The sequence below is a fragment of the Pongo pygmaeus genome, chromosome 13, assembly GCF_028885625.2.
Source record: "Pongo pygmaeus isolate AG05252 chromosome 13, NHGRI_mPonPyg2-v2.0_pri, whole genome shotgun sequence".
NCBI classification, from domain to species: domain Eukaryota; kingdom Metazoa; phylum Chordata; class Mammalia; order Primates; family Hominidae; genus Pongo; species Pongo pygmaeus.
In genome coordinates this window covers 112,224,272-112,242,074 of record NC_072386.2, presented here as the reverse complement: position 1 = coordinate 112,242,074, position 17,803 = coordinate 112,224,272, and the positions used below count along the sequence as shown (strand labels likewise).

The following is a 17,803-nucleotide window of genomic DNA, read 5'->3' as shown; positions in this document are numbered from 1 at the left end:
AGTGTCCAGTCCTCAGAGGGGAGGGTGGTCACTATGACAAAGGACAGACTGCCTCTGGGGCTGGACCCAAACCAGTGCCCCACAGGTTCCTTTCCCTTGGGGTGAGGTGCAGAGAAGAAAGAGAGACTCCATGGAAACCGCTGTATTGGGCTGTCCCTCCCACAGAACGCTTGAGATGAGAGAGCCTGAGGAAGCTTCTAGTCCAAGCTCTTCCTCCCACATCCAGAATATTCACTCATTTGAAATTGGGGAATTAGCTAGGGGAGCATTTCTAGGAGCAAATTTACTCGCTACTCCCCCCACCCTTTTGTTTTGTTTTGTTTTTGAGATAGAGTCTTGCTCTGTTGCTCAGGCTGGAGTGCAGTGGCCCAATCTCAGCTCGCTGCAACCTCCACCTCCTGGGTTCAAGCATTCTCCTACCTCAGCTTCTGGAGTAGCTGGGATTACAGGCGCATGCCACCACGCCCGGCTAATTTTTGTACTTTTAGTGGACATAGGGTTTCGCCAGACTGGTCTCGACCTCCTGACCTCAGGTGATCTGCTCACCTCGGCCTCCCAAAGTGCTGGGATTACAGGCATGAGCCACCGTCCCCAGCCACCCTACTCCCTTTTTATTCACTGAGCAGATAAACCTCTCCAGTCACCCAGGCCCCTCACACTGAGGTCCACCCTTCATGACCTTCTCTGTCCCCCCATTAAGCCACGTGCCCTGGCCAGCCCTCTTTTCCCAGGGGACAGCAGTGCCTGGGGCAGCAGGATCTGGAGCCAGTACCTCGGTCTGCCAAGCGGAAAGGTCAAGCCAAATGGGAGCCGCTGCTCTCTTTAAAGGCTCTCCAAGGAATTTCTGCCACCTCCCAGGCTCCCTGGCTGACCAAACGGTGACGGTGAGGGCCAGGGTCGGGCCAGGGCCAGTACTCAGGACTTACCTGCCTGTGGCGAAGGGTGATCAAGCCCATCAGACCTGACAATTTGCCTTTCAACTCCTTACTTCCCTTCAGCAAACCCGCCCCAGTTCCACAGTCAGGAGCACTCCCATGCAACCCACACACCTTCCGTGTAAGTGGGGAAAAATTCAAAGCTAAAAAATACATTCTCTTTAGTCACTGTTCCATCCCTGTTACCAACCACCACCAGCAGAGCCGCTAGCCGCCAACGCCTTTAAAAACGCCTTTGTGGGTATCCCCCTGCCTCTGCACCCACACCTTCCCCTAAGAAACGTTCAGAAGCTCTGAATTACCAAAATCAATTACTCCAAGAAGGAACTCAGGCAGACAGGCACTAGAATAAAGACAGCAGATAATTCCCACTGTCAGGTAATTGCTCCCCAGAGAATTTCCGATAAAAAAGAGACTCTAAAAGAGAGCATTTTCCCCCAGAAAGGCAGGAGAAGGCTGTGCCTCAATAAACAGAAGGCTTTTCTCTTCCCTGCAGCCTTCCCACCCCTCCCTCGCCTGCATCCTGCAGGAGGCAACCACACAGGGCCACAGGAATCCCCAGGGATCAGCGCGGGAGGAAGGTGGGGTCGAATTCTGGGGTCCCAGGCCCAGGGACAGGGCTGGGTTCTCAAAGGACATTTGACTCTCATGTCCCTTCTTGGGCAGGGATGCAACAGGGTCCCAGGGCTCCTGTTACACATGGGCCCAGGGACACAAGATTAGCAGTTAATCTGTCTCTATTCCATATGTCCACCTCGCCACCTAGACAAGGCCGAAAGTTCTTTGAGGACAGGCACAGTGGCTCACACCTGTAATCCCAGCACTTTGGGAGGCCAAGAGAGGTGGATCACTTGAGACCAGGAGTTCGAGACCAGCCTGGTCAATATGGTGAGACCCTGTCTCTACTAAAAATATAAAATTAGCCAGGCATGGTGGCGCACACCTGTAATCCCAGCTACTCGGGAGGCTGAGGCAGGAGAATCGCTTGAACCAGGGAGGCCAAGGTTGCAGTGAGCTGAGATTATGCCACTGCACTCTAGCCTGCGCAACAGAGCGAGACTCTGTCTAAAAAAAAAAAAAAAAAAAAAAAAAAAGGTTATTTGAAAGCAAGTCCTTGGCTGCCATGTCCAGCCCTTCCTTGCCATCCAGCCTTGGACACTCATTATAAAGGACCTGCCAATTGACCCAAGAGGTGATGGAGTAGTAGACACTGGGATTTACCTGAGGTTAGTCACTGAGTTCTCTGGGCTTTGGTTTCCTTCATTGTAAGGGGAGATAGCATCAAACTGTTACATAGATGTCTACAATGCCACCTCTCCAGGAGTGTTGCAAAGCTTATCAATAGGCATTCCAAGAAGAAAGTGTTCTACAGTCAGAGGTTTGGAAAGTTCTGGAGTAAACAAATCTCAGCAGGTTTCTTCACTGCAGGATTTCTCAGAACCTTTAAAATTGTTCATGTAGATTGGTACTATACAAAACAGGTATATAAAATATTCAGCAGCCTTTTCTTAACCTTCTTTTCTACAGAGCATCTTACCAGGTTACCATTCCATGGAATATACTTGGGCCGACAACTGCTGCAGACATAAGGTGTAACAAGGATACACTAAGGCAGTTAAGGTTGAGGGGCCATAGGAAATTTCATGGAGGGCACAGTGCTTGAGATAACTTCTGAAAGGAAAAGAGGCCAGGCACGGTGGCTCATGCCTGTAATCCCAGCACTCTGGGAGGCCGAGGCTCGTGGATCGCCTGAGGTCAGGAGTTCAAGACCAGCCTGGCCAACATGACGAAACCCCGTCTCTACTAAAAATACAAAAATTAGCCGGGCACGGTGGTGCACCCCTATAGTCCCAGCTACTCAGAAGGCTGAGGCAGGAGAATCGCTTGAACCTGGGAGGCAGAGGTTGCAGTGAGCCAAGATCACAACACTGCACTCCAGCCTGGAGAACAGAGCAAGACTCCATCAAAAAAAGAAAGAAAGAAAGAGAGAGAGAGAGAGAGAGAAAGAAAGAGAGAGAGAGAAAGAAAGAAGGAGAAAGAGAGAAAAAGAAAGGATTCTATTGGCAGAGACCAAATAGGGGACGTTCCAAATAGTAGAAACTGCACAACAGAAGTGCAGAGGTGGGGCCGGGCACGGTGGCTCACGCCTGTAATCCCAGCACTTTGGGATGCCGAGGCAGGTGGATCACGAGATCAGGAGCTCGAGACCAGCACAGCCAACTTAGTGAAACCCCGTCTCTACTGAAAATACAAAAATTAGCCGGGCGTGGTGGCGCATGCCTGTAATCCCATCTACTTGGGAGGCTGAGGCAGGAGAATCACTTGAACCTAGGAGGCAGAGGTTGCAGTGAGCTGAGACCATGCCATTGCACTCCAGCCTGGGCAACAGAGCGAGACTCCATCTCAAAAAAAAAAAAAAAGAAAAGAAAAAAAAGAAGTGCAGAGGTGGGAGAGTCCTGGACACATTGGGTCCTGGTTATCATCTTGCAAGAAGGAGGTCAAAGCTAGAAAGGTAGGATGGGAAGGGTCTTTGGGTAAAGAACATGATGAGGATCCCTGAGTTAAAAGTAATGGCTTACTTACCAGTGCTTACCATGTACCAGGCATTGTGTGAAGCAAAACTATTACAACATAGACCTATGAAGCCAGTTATCTTGTATCCCTTGTTTTAGAACCCAGGAAAATTAAGTGGCCGCAGTTAATTCCCGCAGCTACTAAGTGGCAGGGCAGGGATCTGAAGTCCCCCAGCACATCAGTTTCAACCCCATGTCTTTAACCAATCTGATTCTCCACCCTAGAGCCACGAGGGACAGGGCAAAAGCCAACACCATCAACACTATCAAGCTGTGGAGAAGAGCCACTGATTTCTCGCCATCTGAAGCCTTCTCCCTGTGCCTTGATTTTTAATTTGTATGCCATTGGACAGAATTTCTCCAATAAGTGCATAGGTCATGTTGTTCTGAATATTTAAAAGGAGTCTTTTCAACCATCCCAGCACTTCTCCAATAAGTGCACAGGTCATTTGTTCTGAATATTTAAAGGGAGTCTTTTCAACTATCCCTCCGCGAGTTTGCGAGAAGTTGCCCAAATGCCAAAAACCACATGTGGCCAAACGCATCAACATCCTCAACAAGATTTACGTTCCAAGCACGTGGCTGCTGCTTGATTTATGGGGCCAGTGGAGCTGATCTAAGAGGAAGCGAACCTCTCAGGGGAAGGAGACATCATCATCATCAAATATCTCAATAATCATCTCAATCACAGTAAAAAAGGCACCGGGCCACTTCCTGCCCTAGCACTGGAAAGGAAGTGAAATTATTTGCCGTAATTCAATTTGGTAATTAACTAAACAATGCAAAGAGAAATTCCAGCAAGGATATAAATACTTTAAAAATCCCTGCACTAGTTGGTGAGGAGGATGTCAACAACAAACAGGAACTCCGGGGAAGGCAAGAGGCGAGGGCGGTCAGGTCGGGGTAAGGTGGGTCCCAAGCTAAAAACAACAGTGGCCAAGGTGGTTTATAATTACAGACACTACTTCATGCCAGCTCTGTGCTAAGCACTTTACACACATTACCTCACCGAAGCCTCAAAACACTGAGGAGCCCAGGCAGCTGCGGAAGGACCTGCCTGAGGGCACACAGTGGGAAGTGACAGACTCAACTCTTATCCCAAACCCGCATCTTCTCCTTCCACATCCCTCTGCTTCCTGTCCAAAAGCATGACCTAGATAAAAGGGGCTCTAGGAATAGCCAGGACAAATGGGGAAACTGAGGCAGGATTTGACATCCCCCCTCCCTCCACCTCCCCAAGTGTCCTAACTGCCAAGCTTGGCGGCTCCCAGCTGACCTGGCTGCAAGACTCTGATGGAGAACTGGGTAAGCTCGGGAAAAGTGATTTTGCAATCCTGTTTGCAGAAACCTGAGCAGTTGTCCTCCTGGGCCTGGCTCTAGCCTTTCTTCCTCTGGGAAACCCCCTTGACCTCTCACCTCCCCCCACCAACACATACACACAACGCACAAACACACACACACTGCTGTCTACAGCAACTTCACTAATTTGTGGCTTCCCCAAAGGCTGAGCAGGCTCTCTCTCTAAGGGGGACCCTGGCGGTTCTCGGAAGGGAGGGAGGGAGGAGCAGCAGCTGAGACTTGTTGGAGTTCCGCCCTGCCCCACCTTCACCCCGCATGCCTGCTTCAACAAACACTCATCCCGGTGACTTACACAGCAGAAACAAGCTCACAGGGGAATGTGGATACCATGCAAAAGATAAATTTCAAGCACCTTAAAGAAATCTTTTGCTCTATTATCCCCTTTCTCTATTCATCAAAACAGCTCCCTTAAAAACCCATGTTCAGACACCTTTTTTTGGCCGATTTGAGACCCTGTGTATCTCCAAGAGAAAAATCATTCACACTAAAAATAATAATTTTTTTTGAGGCAGGGTCTCACTCTGCCACCAAAGTGGGAGTGCAGTGGCACGATCACGGCTCCGGCTCACTGCAGCCTCAACCTCCTCCCGGACTTAAGCAATACTCCCACCTCAGCCTCCAGAGTAGCTGGGACTACAGGCGCACACCACCAGCCTCAGGGAATTTTTTTTTTTTTGTAGAGACAGGGTTTTCCTATGTTTCCCAGGCTGGTAGATCGACTCTTTAATTCAGATCTTCCCCTACCCAGAACTACCTTCACCAAAGGCAGTAAGTTCTGGAAAGGGGTATGGCCAGAGGATCCCAAGACTGCTATAAAGTGCATTAAGAAGACCATCAGTAATAATAATGCAAATAATAAGTAATAACAAAACTGTAGCATTTATTAAATGTTTATGATGTGCAGACACTGTACTGTGTTCGTTCTCTGCATGTATAATTTTAATCTAGGCTGGGCGCGGTGGCTCATGCCTGTAATCCCAGCACTCTGGGAGGCCGAGGCAGGTGGATCACTTGAGGCCAGGAGTTCGAGACCACCCTGGCAAACATGGTGAAACCCGTCTCTACTAAAAATACAAAAATTAGCTGACTGTGGCGGCGCACACCTATAATCCCAGCTACTCAGGAGGTTGAGGCAGGAGAATCACTTGAACCCAGGAGGCAGAGGTTGCAGTGAGCCGAAATCGCACCACTGCACTCCAGCCTGGGTGATAAAGTGAGACCCTGTCTCAAAAAATTAAAAACTAATAATAATATAATAACAGCCCTAAAAATAGGTATTATTATCCACAATTTATAGCTAAGAATACTGAGGATCAGAGAAATAAGATAACTTTGTCCAAGGTCAAACAGCTGGTAGGTAGAGTAGCCAGAACCCAAAGCCAGGTCTGTCTGATGGACCTTAGACCACACACACCCCCTTAGCCTGTCTGCTGTACTCAGCTTCCTTGGGGTGGGAACGAGTTACTTGGTGCTTCCCCTAGCTCCTACTCCAAGCCCAGGATTCAGTGGCCATCAACAGATTTCTGTTCCAAATCTGAATCAAAACCCTATGGTCAAGGCCAGGCGCGGTAGCTCATGCCTGTAATCCCAACACTTTGGGAGGCTGAGGCAGCCAGATCACTTGAAGTTAGGAGTTCGAGACCAGCCTGGCCAACATGGCAAAATCTAGTTTCTACTAAAAATTACAGTTAGCCGGGCATAGTGGCAGGCACCTGTAATCCCAGCTACTCAGGAGGTTGAGGCAGGAGAATCACTTGAACCCAGGAGGCAGAGGTTGCAGTGAGCCGAAATCGCACCACTGCACTCCAGCCTGGGTGATAAAGTGAGACCCTGTCTCAAAAAATTAAAAACTAATAATAATATAATAACAGCCCTAAAAATAGGTATTATTATCCACAATTTATAGTTAAGAATACTGAGGATCAGAGAAATAAGATAACTTTGTCCAAGGTCAAACAGCTGGTAGGTAGAGTAGCCAGAACCCAAAGCCAGGTCTGTCTGATGGACCTTAGACCACACACACCCCCTTAGCCTGTCTGCTGTACTCAGCTTCCTTGGGGTGGGAACGAGTTACTTGGTGCTTCCCCTAGCTCCTACTCCAAGCCCAGGATTCAGTGGCCATCAACAGATTTCTGTTCCAAATCTGAATCAAAACCCTATGGTCAAGGCCAGGCGCGGTAGCTCATGCCTGTAATCCCAACACTTTGGGAGGCTGAGGCAGCCAGATCACTTGAAGTTAGGAGTTCGAGACCAGCCTGGCCAACATGGCAAAATCTAGTTTCTACTAAAAATTACAGTTAGCCGGGCATGGTGGCAGGCACCTGTAATCCCAGCTACTCGGGAGGCTCAGGCAGGAGAATTGCTTGAACCCAGGAAGCGGAGGTCGCAGTGAGCCAAGACTGCATCACTCACTCCAGCATGGGTGACGGAGTGAGACTCTGTCTCAAAAACAAACAAATAAACAAACAAACAAAATCTTATGGTCACTCCACTCAAAAGGAAATCACTTAGCAAGCCCCTGCCTTGAAGGTACCTTCTAGGGGAGTATGGGAAAGGAATTACAATCAACATTCACAAAGCCAGTGACTTACAGGGGGTGGAAAGAGATGGGCCCAGGACTGGCAGTCCATGAAATCATGTCTTCAAATATGCCCTTCCTCTCATGGAGCCTGCATACCGCTGTACCTGCTCTCGTCTGCGCCCCCCTCTGACTATTCAAGGACAGCACTACTCAAGGACAGTGGGGAGATGGAGAACGATATCAGTGTAGAAAAAGACCCTTCATCCATCACCTTCCCACCCCTCACGTGCTTAATTATACCTGGTTTCTCCATACTTACACTTCCACAATCCCTTAGGAGGTAGCCCTGCAGCTAGAGGGCAGGGCAGCAGAGTGCCTGACACGAGAGGCTTCGGAGTTGGGAAGACCTGCATTCAAACCCTGGCTCTGCCCTTCCCAGCTGGGTGACTTTAGGCAAGTCACTCCTCCTCTCTGGGACTCAGTTTCCTCATCGGCAAAACAGAGATGAAAACACGATCTCACAGGTCTATTGTGAGAACTAAATGGGCTGATGCTTAGAAAGCCTTAAGCCGAGTGGCTGGCCCATGGGAAGTACTCAGAAAGTGTGAGCTGCTAGGTATTATCATTACAGCCCAGAGAGGCCATGCACCGTGCTCAGGGTCACACAGCCAATGTGAGGCAGAGCAAATGCTAGCACCAGGTTCTGGCTCTGGTCCAAGCTCCTTCCTAACACAGAGCCACTCTCCTGGGAAGCTGTGAGATGGCACAGTACAAGTGCTTATCATGGCTCAGCAGCTTCCCCAAACCCACAGTTCATGAGCCAAGTACAAAGTCCCAACCAACAGGTTTGTTTTTCTTATACACACACACACACACAAAATCAAGTGGCTCAGAGTGAAAGTTCCCAAACCTTGGCATCCTCCCCTATCCAGAGGTGAGCAGTGATCTCATCCCTGTGACTAAGCCACACCGACGCCAGGAGCCCTCTCTGGGAACCTGCAGGCTTGGCGTTGCTGGCTCCCAGCCCCAGGAGGAGCCAAGGCTGCAAAACTGGGATTCTTGCAGAGCTGGGAATTCTTGGCTCTTGGGGCTGAGAAGCAGTGTGGCTCTGAGAAGTGGGTGATGTTGCAGCCAAGGACCAAGATAGTCCTGGAGATCCAGGTTTGAATCCCAGCTCTGCCAGGAACTTGTCATGAAGTTTTAGGCAAACCCAGGCCTCTATCCCCCTAATTCTAAAATGGATAGATTGCACCAGAAGATTTCCAATGGTCTGTCCAGCTTACATCTTGCTTAGCTCCTGTCCTGCCCACCAGGGGCCTTGGCCTAGCTAGGGAAGGAGCAAAGAGTTAATAAACATACAAGTTAGACGGCCAAGGGCACTAAAATGTGCAGAAAAGGTCAGTGTTGCTGGAACAATCGGTGCAGGCTGCCTGGAAAAGTTGGGAGCTGAATGGGGGTCCAAAAGCAGGAGGGATGGAAGTAAGAAGTAGAGAAAACTGATCCTGGTGGTCTGGGAGCTTGTCAGTGGCAGGGTGTCAGATGCACTAGACAGCCTGTAAAAGTTTCAATGAGTCAGGTCGGGCTAGAACTTCAGCCACTACCTCCTCCCTGTCACTTAATTCCTCCCACCATGGGGAAGACAGACAGATGGATAACCAGGAGCACTTAGATTAAAAACTAGAAGGCTGGGCGCAGTGCCTCACACCTGCAATCACAGCACTTTGGGAGTTCGAGGCAGACAGAGCACCTGAGGTCGGGAGTTCAAGACCAGCCTGGCCAACATGGCAAAACCCCATCTCTACTAAAAACAAAAAAAATAGCTGGGCGTGGTGGCACACACCTGTAGTCCCAGCTACCAGGGAGGCTGAGGCAGGAGAATCGCTTGAACCCGGGATACGGGATTGCAGTGAGCCGAGATCGCGCCACTGCACTCTAGCCTGGGCGACAGAGCGAGACGCTGTCTCAAAAACAAACAAACAAACAAAAACTAGAAAAAGCCGAAAAACCTAGTTACAGACTTTGCCCCAGAGTGGGCTCCTCCCCAAAGCAAGAGGCAGCAGAAAACGGGGTGCTCCCCCAGCACGATGCAAGGTTCCATAAGGAGAGGTCAGGATGGACAGGTGTCTTCTGAGGGTTTAAAAAGTATATATTCTGTCAAACACCATAAAGTAATACCTATAGCAAAGCCAGTTAGCACATCATTGCAATGCATGGTTGTTACAGCAGGAAGCTACTGTTCTCTGTAATTGTCAATGGCTCCCTATTGCCTACAGCTTTATGTTCACTATCCTTGTCATGGCATTGTAGGTCCTCAATTTGGGGGTCCTGATGATACTTTTCTGCTTTATTCCCATCACTACCTTACCCCCACAACTCCTGCTCCAACCAATTACAGTCCTCGGCTGCTCCCCAAGCCCATCATGAGCCTGTGCTCCCTGGGTCCTCGATTCATTCTTAGTCTCCCTGCCATCCTTACTGCTTCGCTTAAAAATCTACGCCTATTGTTTCCACCAACCCGCTTCCCTCCTGGAGCCTGTTGACTCTCATCTGGCTTCTCCTAAGAATATAAAACACAGACCTCAGGGGCTGGGGATCAGACAGGTTCTGCCACTGAATTTGGGGTACAGTCTCAAGTGAGAAATTGGGCGCACACCTCCACACGCTCATTTATAAAGCGGGCAGTGCAACCTCTCCCCACGTCAAAGGCTGCCGAGCCACTCAAGTGAGATAATGGAGCCATAGGGCTCTGCACAGCGTCAAGTGTGACACGAACTCAAGGGATTAGGGTGTCTATTTTTAACTCCTCACATCCTGGCTGAAAAACAAATCTCTCACACACCCTGCAGATCCCTATCAGAGGGGCTGACAGAGCCTTTTGGGAATTCTCTCCTCCGGGAAGCAGCGCCAGCTTTGATAGCGTTCCCTCTGCCGGGAAAGGCTCTGAGGTCCCTGCTCCGGCCAGGGCCTGCTTCCATTATGTCTGGCTGGGTCCTGCTGCTCCCGGCAAACAGCCATTGCCTGGTGGACTCAGTTGTCACACATTCTACAGCCAGTGATAGTCAGACAGGGTCACCAAAGATGCTGAGAAGAGTCCCTCATTCATCTGCTTATTTATTTACTTATTCACATTCCCTCCCCTCCCCTCCCCTCTTAAGAGGTTGGTCTTGCTCTAGGGTCACCCAGAGGGGAAAACCATGAGGCACCTGTGCTAGAATGCCTCTGTCTAGGGACAGGAGCAGGGGCAGAGACAGATAAACTGATAAGGCAACAGTAAGTAGGACAGGAAGTAACAAAGGAACGATGGGGTGGTGACTCATGTCTGTAATCTCAGCACTTTGGGAGGCCAAAGTGGGAAGATTGCTTAAGTGGGAGGATTGCTTGAGGCCAGGATTTCACCAGCCTGGACAACACAGCAAGACCCCATCTCTACAAAAAATAAAAAAATTAGCTGGGCATGGTGGTGCCTGCCTGCAGTCCCAGCTACTTGGGAGGCTCAGATGGGAGGATTGCTTGAGCCCAGGAGTTCAAGCCACAGTGAGCCATGATTGTGGCACTGCACTCCAGCCTGGGTGACAGAGCAAGAATCCATCTCAAAAAAATAAGAAAAACCCAAAGGAATGATAGGAGTATGTGAACATAAAACCAGACCATCATCAATTTCTCTCCTCTCCCTCCAGTACCCTAGCATCCATCAGACCTCACTCCAAGATGAGTCTTTACTAGGTATCAGCCACTGTCACCTACAAGGAGAGGGGACTTCCTACTTCAGGACAGAGATCTCTGACCTGGTCACCTGACCCATCTGCACAGGTGTTTGCTACATTCATAAGAACACTGCCGGCCAGGCATGCTGGCTCATACCTGTAATCCCAGCACTTTGGGAGGCCCAGGTGGGTGGATCACTTAAGGTCAGGAGTTTGAGACCAGCCTGACCAATATGGTGAAACCCCATCTCTACTGAAAATATGATAATTAGCCAGGCGTGGTGGCATGCACCTGTAGTCCCAACTACTCGGGAGGCTGAGACAGGAGAACTGCATGAACCCAGGAGGCAGAGGTTGCAGTGAGCTGAGATCACGCTACTGCACTCCAGCCTGGGCAACAGAGCGAGACTCCATCTCAAGAAAAAAAAAAAAAAAAAACAAAGAATGCTGCCATTCTCCCTGGTCCCACCTCCCTCACCCCCCGCTGCCTGAGTTCACGCTCATCCAATGATGGTAATAGGGAAAATGATCCCAACACAAGAATGTCAAAGAAAAAAAAATCCTCACTCTGAATTGGGAGCCGTCAATAAGGAGAACCTCCTTCCAACACCCACTCTGAGCCCTGCCCGTGAGCACTGGACCTGGAGTGAGGGGAGTCAAGGAAGTCCTGAGCTGCGTCCTTCCAGCCATGGGAACTGAGCTGTGTTTCCTCAGAGCCTTGGTTTCCTCAGCAGAAAGTCACAGGGGGACTGGGAGGGGACCCTCTGCAGAAAGCACCTTGCACACCATAAAGTGTGATATAAATGCTTTGTGTTGTAGCATACATTATTATTATTATTATTATTATTATTATTATTATTGAGACAGAGTCTCACTCTGTCACCCAGGCTGGAGTGCAGTGGTGCCATCTCAGGTCACTGCAACCTCTGCCTCCTGGGTTCAAGCAATTCTCCTGCCTCAGCCTCCTGAGTAGCTGGGATTACAGGCATGCACCACTTTATTTATTTATTTTTTCTTTTTGTATTTTTATTACAGATGGGGTTTCACCATGTTGGCCAGGCTGCTCTTGAACTCCTGACCTCAGGTGATCCGCCACCTCGGCTTCCCAAACTGCTGGGATCACAGGCGTGAGCCAGCACACCCAGCCTTAGTATATATTTTTGGTCCTCATTTTTTTCTTTCCCTTTTGGCCTCTGAGGCTCAACAGCCCTCTCTGAACTCAGGGACAGATGTTTCTGTGGACTTTCTGGCCACAAATAACTGTGCAACCCTAGAACAGTTATGTGACTCCTCGATGTCCATGTCTGTGGGGACCATGTCTGTGGGCCCCCGACACAATCCCAATAACCCCCACAGGCCCTTCACAAGTACTTTTTAAACACTCTTAAGAAAATGCTAAAGAAGCTGGGTGAGGTGGCTCATGCATACAATCCCAGCACTTTGGGAGGCCAAGATGGGAGGATTGCTTGAGCCTAGGAGTTCAAGACCAGCCTGGGCAATATAGTGAGACTTCATCTCCACAAGAAGAAAAATTTTTAAATTAGCCAGGCATGACGGCACACGCCTGTAGTCCCAGATACTCTAGGGAGGCTAAGGTGGGAGGATCACTTGAGCCCAGGAGGTGCAGGTTGCAGTCAGCCAAGATCATGCCTCTGCACTCCAGCCTGAGTGACAGAGTGAGATCTTGTCTCAAGAAAACCAATAATAATTCTAAAGAAGCAGGTGAATTTGGCTATTCTCATCTGAGACCTGAAATTCAGCCTGCAGGTGGGGACTGACACTGATAGGTGGCTTTCCCTAACCTGCTTCTAGGCCCATCCCCCTTGATGCCACACAGCCAGAATAAAGTTTTTTTTTAAGAAGCAGATCAAGAACAATCCAAATGATGGGGCCGGGCATGGTGGCTCACGCCTGTAATCCCAACACTTTGGGAGCCTGAGGGGGGTGGATCACTTGAGCTCAGGAGTTCGAGACCAGCTTGGGCAACATGGGGAAACCCTGTCTCTACAAAAAATACAAAAATTAGCTGGGCATGGTGGCGAGCACCTGTAGTCCCAACTACTTGGGAGGCTGAGGTGGGAGGATCGTTTGAGCCTGGAAGGCGGAGGTTGCAGTGAGTCAAGATCGCGCCACTGCACTCCAGCCTGGGCGACAGAAGGAGACCCTGTCTCAATTAAAAAAAAAAAAAAAACAATCCAAACAAGGCAGAGAAATTCTCTGCAAACCAAAGGCATCTCTCTATCTGTCCCTTGCTAGAGCCAGTCCAGCCCAGAGCAGACTGCGAGGCTCCCCACTTGACTCTGTTGAGGAGCGGGGTGCAGGCACGGCAGTTGGAGCAGGAGTGGAAAAATCATGCCTGATTCAAAGCTAGTCCAACTCTACAAAGCTTTCCAAGCATTCACTAGGGCATTTACTAGAGCAATTTCTAAAGCCCAGAGCCCATCATGGGGGACAGGCAAGCGACAACAACAGGCAAAGCAGGGCAGTCAGTAAGAAAGAGTTACAAGCCAGGACCTCAGCAAGGAATGGCTCACCCTCAGAGGGGCAATGAGACCAAATGGAGGTGAAATTGGTGCTACACCCAGAGGGGCAGGAAGAATTTGGGCAGTAAGCAGTGGCAGAGAGAAAAGGTCATTCTGGAAGTTACAGGCAAAGGTCCAGGCAACATAAAACCTGAAGAGCAGAGAAAGAAAAGGCAGGGAAGAAAACTGGAGCCAGCCACAGGGCCGTGTTTGCCAGACCAGGGAGCTTGGCTTTGATCTCGTGGTTAACAGGAAGCCACTCACATGACAGTAAGTGGCCAGCAGAGGCTGTGGTTACCAAGGGCTACTGTAGGAAGCCGGGTTGCTGGAGGCCCACCTGGGATGGGAAACAGGCAGCTGGACACCCTCAGCCAGCTGCTCGCCCCAGGGAGAGGTTAGAACCGTTCAGGTCGGATTCAGGAAAGGCTGAGGAAGCCTAGAGGAGAGACATGTGATGGCTTGGAAGGGAGACAAGGCCCTTACATGTCCCCCTTGTCTCCTGGTCAAGACTACCCAGGGCTGAGAGGGGCTGCAGTGGGGTTGGCCCTAGTGCCCCCATGTTCCCCCTTGGCTCCTGCCCCAGTCATTCCCACCATCACCTTCTTGCAAGGATCAGGGTGCAAAATACTGTGTAATTCTAAGGTAAGTGACCTCCCCCTTCCCTGGGCTTCCTCCACTACCTGTCCCCCTCTGGACTGCCCCCGGGTGTCCTGGCCCCACTGGTCACCATTCCCATAAGAGCCTTTCTGGCCCGTTTCATAGTAATTCCCATGGAGCACTCTGTCCTCCAGCCCAACTCAACCCCTCACCCATGCCCTGAGCCCATCATGAATACCTCTCCCTAGAAACGCAGACAGGAAATGCAGACAGAGTCCAACTTGTAAACGTCAAGGTGGGAAAGAACCTCAGAGATCTGGCCAAAAAGCCCCACCTTCAGCCCCTTTACAGAAGAGAAACCTAATGTTTTAAGAGATGACCAGCCCTGCCCAAGATCACACAGCCTGATCGTGGCCCAGGTCTTCAAGCTTCCAGGTGAGGGCTCTGGCACCAAAGCCACAACCAGACAGGGCAGAAAAACAGTGAGGCATGAAATAGACTGCAAAAAAGGCCAGAGTGCCTTATTGTCAAGGCACCTGGATTCAGGTCCTGACTCTTATCCCCACTCCCTCCCCTGCCCACATACACACATTAGGGCTTTGGACACGTCACTGCAGTTTCCTGGACTCCAGTGACCTCTTTCATAAAATGGGTGTTTAATAATTTTGTGCTTTCAGCAGAATCAAACAGGTCCAAGGCAGAACAAACACCCTGTCTACAGCACAGCTGGTAAGCCAGAACTGTGATACAGCCGGGGTCTATGCAGGCGATTCCTTTACCCTGTATCTCTCCCAGTGAGTCAGCCCAGGCCAGGCAGCCTTGGGCCAGACATTTCCCCAGAGCTGCCCAATGGCCCACAGAGCAGTCTTCCAAGGGAAGGGATGGAGATTGAAAACATAGATGGACGCACAACAGAACCACCCCACTCCTCTCCCCGTGAGATACAGGCCCAGCACCTTCTGGCTGGGAGGGCCAGAGGCCACGCTAGGAGGATGGAGGAAGAAGGTGTCGAGGGGAGGGAGAGGTTTCTGCTAACCCCTCCAGGGTCCTCACCACTCTGGGTGAAAAAACTGAGCAGAAGCTGGGTACAGTGGCTCATGCCTACAATACCAGCACTTTGGGAGGCTGAGGCAGTATCATCAGGAACTTAGGAGATCAAGACCATCCTGAGCAACATAGCAAGACTTCATCTCTACTAAAAATTAAAAAATTGCCCAGGCGTGGTGGCTCACGCCTGTAATCCCAGTACTTTGGGAGGCCAAGGTGGGCGGATCACGAGGTCAGGAGATCAAGACCATCCTGGCTAACATGGTAAAACCCCGTCTCTACCAAAAATACAAAAAATTAGCCGGGCGTGGTGGCAGGCGCCTGTAGTCCCAGCTACTTGGGAGGCTGAGGCAGGAGAATGGCGTGAACCCAGGAGGTGGAGCTTGCAGTGAGCTGAGATCACGCCACTGCACTCCAGCCTGGGTGACAGAGCGAGACTCCATCTCAAAAAAAAAAAAAAAAAAAATTAAAAAATTAGCTGAGCATGGCGGCATGTGCCTGTAGTCCCAGCTACTAAAGAGGCTGAGGTGGGAGGATCACTGGAGCACAGCAGTTTGAGGCCTTAGTGAGCTATGATAGTACCACTACACTCCAGCCTGGGTGACAGAGTGAGACCCTGTTTCCAAAATATAATAACCTAAGCATGAGGGCCTCATCTAAGGCACACCAATCCTAGAAAGAAGAGGCCAGTGATCTTCGGGGTGCCACAGGTCTGCCTGCAAGTACATCCACTTGTGGCAGGAGAAACTTCACCAGGGCTCCCATCAGCCAAGGGCCTGCTCCATTCCACCCACCAGTGGGTGGAACAGCATGCCCATCTTAAGTTGGGAGAAAGCCCTAGAAAGGAAGAGTAACCAGCTCCAGAGAGTAAAGCCAAGACTAAATTCAGATCTGTTGAAACCTATATTCCACGTTCTCTTCCTAAGAGTACCTTAGTGCTATGGTCCTCAAACTGTGACCTGCAGGAAAATGGCCTGGGTAGGGCGGAGTGGGAGTGGCGGGTGGTTTAAACTGCAGATCCCAGGGCCTGGAGTAGAGATGAGGAATCTGCATTTTAACAGGTGCTCTAGGTGCTTGTGATAAATGCATTGCTGGCACACACCAGTCCCAGGCGCACACATGTGCGCACGCACACACACACACACACACACAGGCACGTATGCAAGCAAGGGTCAAAAGCAAAGCATGTGCTCTAAAGACAGATACAGATGCTGAGTTTGGTGCACAGCCCAGCCAGCCCCTTACCAGTTGTAGGATCTTGGGTAAGTCCCTTAACCTCTCTAAACCTGTTTCTTATATGCAAAATAAGGATAAGAAAATAATCAACCTCATGGGTTTGTTTTATGGATGCAAGAAAATAATATGTGTAAAGTCCTCAGGGCAGGGTCTGGCATATAATAAACACCCAATAAATAGTGCTATGATCATTACCAACCTCAGTGCCCATGTGTTGAATGCTGAAGGGATGGAACAGAATGCCAGGCACCAGGGGACCACAGTGAATAAATGAGACAGTAAGAGATGCCCCAAGGGTTGTTCCAGAACCAGTGGATAGAAGTCATAGAGACAAAGATTTCTGTCCCAAACAGGAAGAATGTTGCTCAATCATGAAACCAAGAGTTTCCCAATCATGAAACCAACTGTCTAGTGAACTCACCGTCACTAGAGGATCCTAGCAAAAAAGACTACATGTTCACCAAGTGGGACACAGCACCAGGGAAGGAAGAATGGGGGGATAGGAGGGCCAGGTGATCTTGAAGGTGACTTTGGGCCAGGTTCTGCAGGTCAGCCCTTTTCCCCATCATGCTGGTTATTTAGTTCATTTGCTCTTCCCTGCCATTTACAATAGTTACCTCCAGGTGTCTAAAAGGGGTGGTGAAAGGGGGAAAGATCGAGATAGACAGAAGCCTTGTACATTCTGAATAGTTCATTGCAGGGATAAGAATGTGTGAGGCTGTTTAAATCTGAGCCTACAAACCCACTAAAATTGTGGGTGTGCATCTGTGCACTTTTCTCAAAAGGGCTGATTAAGAGGGGCTGGTCCTTACCAACTTCCTGGGGGAGAGGAAACTGAGGCACGAGGATGCTGGCTCTCTCAGACAGCAACAGGGCACAAGCTCCAGGGTATAGATCGGCTGCTTAAGATGGCTGTCCTATGAGCCAGGTGCCTTCCACGCCTCACCTCGAAAAAACCTCCCTATATCCCCCTTGGACGGGACCCTTGAGCTCTGAGAGGTTAGGACACCTGCCCACAGATACACAGCTAGTGAGCAGCAGGGGCTGATGTTGGAACCCAGATTCCCTGGGCTCCAGAGCTAGGTGTTTGGTTCCATTTTTTTACTCTTAGGTATTCTGTCCTGGGTCAGTAAAACACGGAAAGGAGTTAACATTAAGGAGGAATAATGTTAAAGATTGGTCCTTATTGGTGACAAGCTACCTACTCACCCACTCACAATCAAAATTAAGGTAAAATTTCCCTCCTTAATAGCAGAAGGGGCCAGAGGGAGAGGAGTTTCCATATGGCTCACACCAGATAGCTCAAGAG

The 17,803-nt window shown here is 49.9% G+C and overlaps 1 protein-coding gene across 3 annotated transcripts in view; it reads right to left on the bottom strand.

Moving 5' to 3' along the window:
* The window catches only part of DAB2IP (DAB2 interacting protein), a 218,881-nt gene that overhangs the window by 167,412 nt on the left and 33,666 nt on the right, over window positions 1-17,803 (bottom strand). The window lies entirely within an intron of this gene.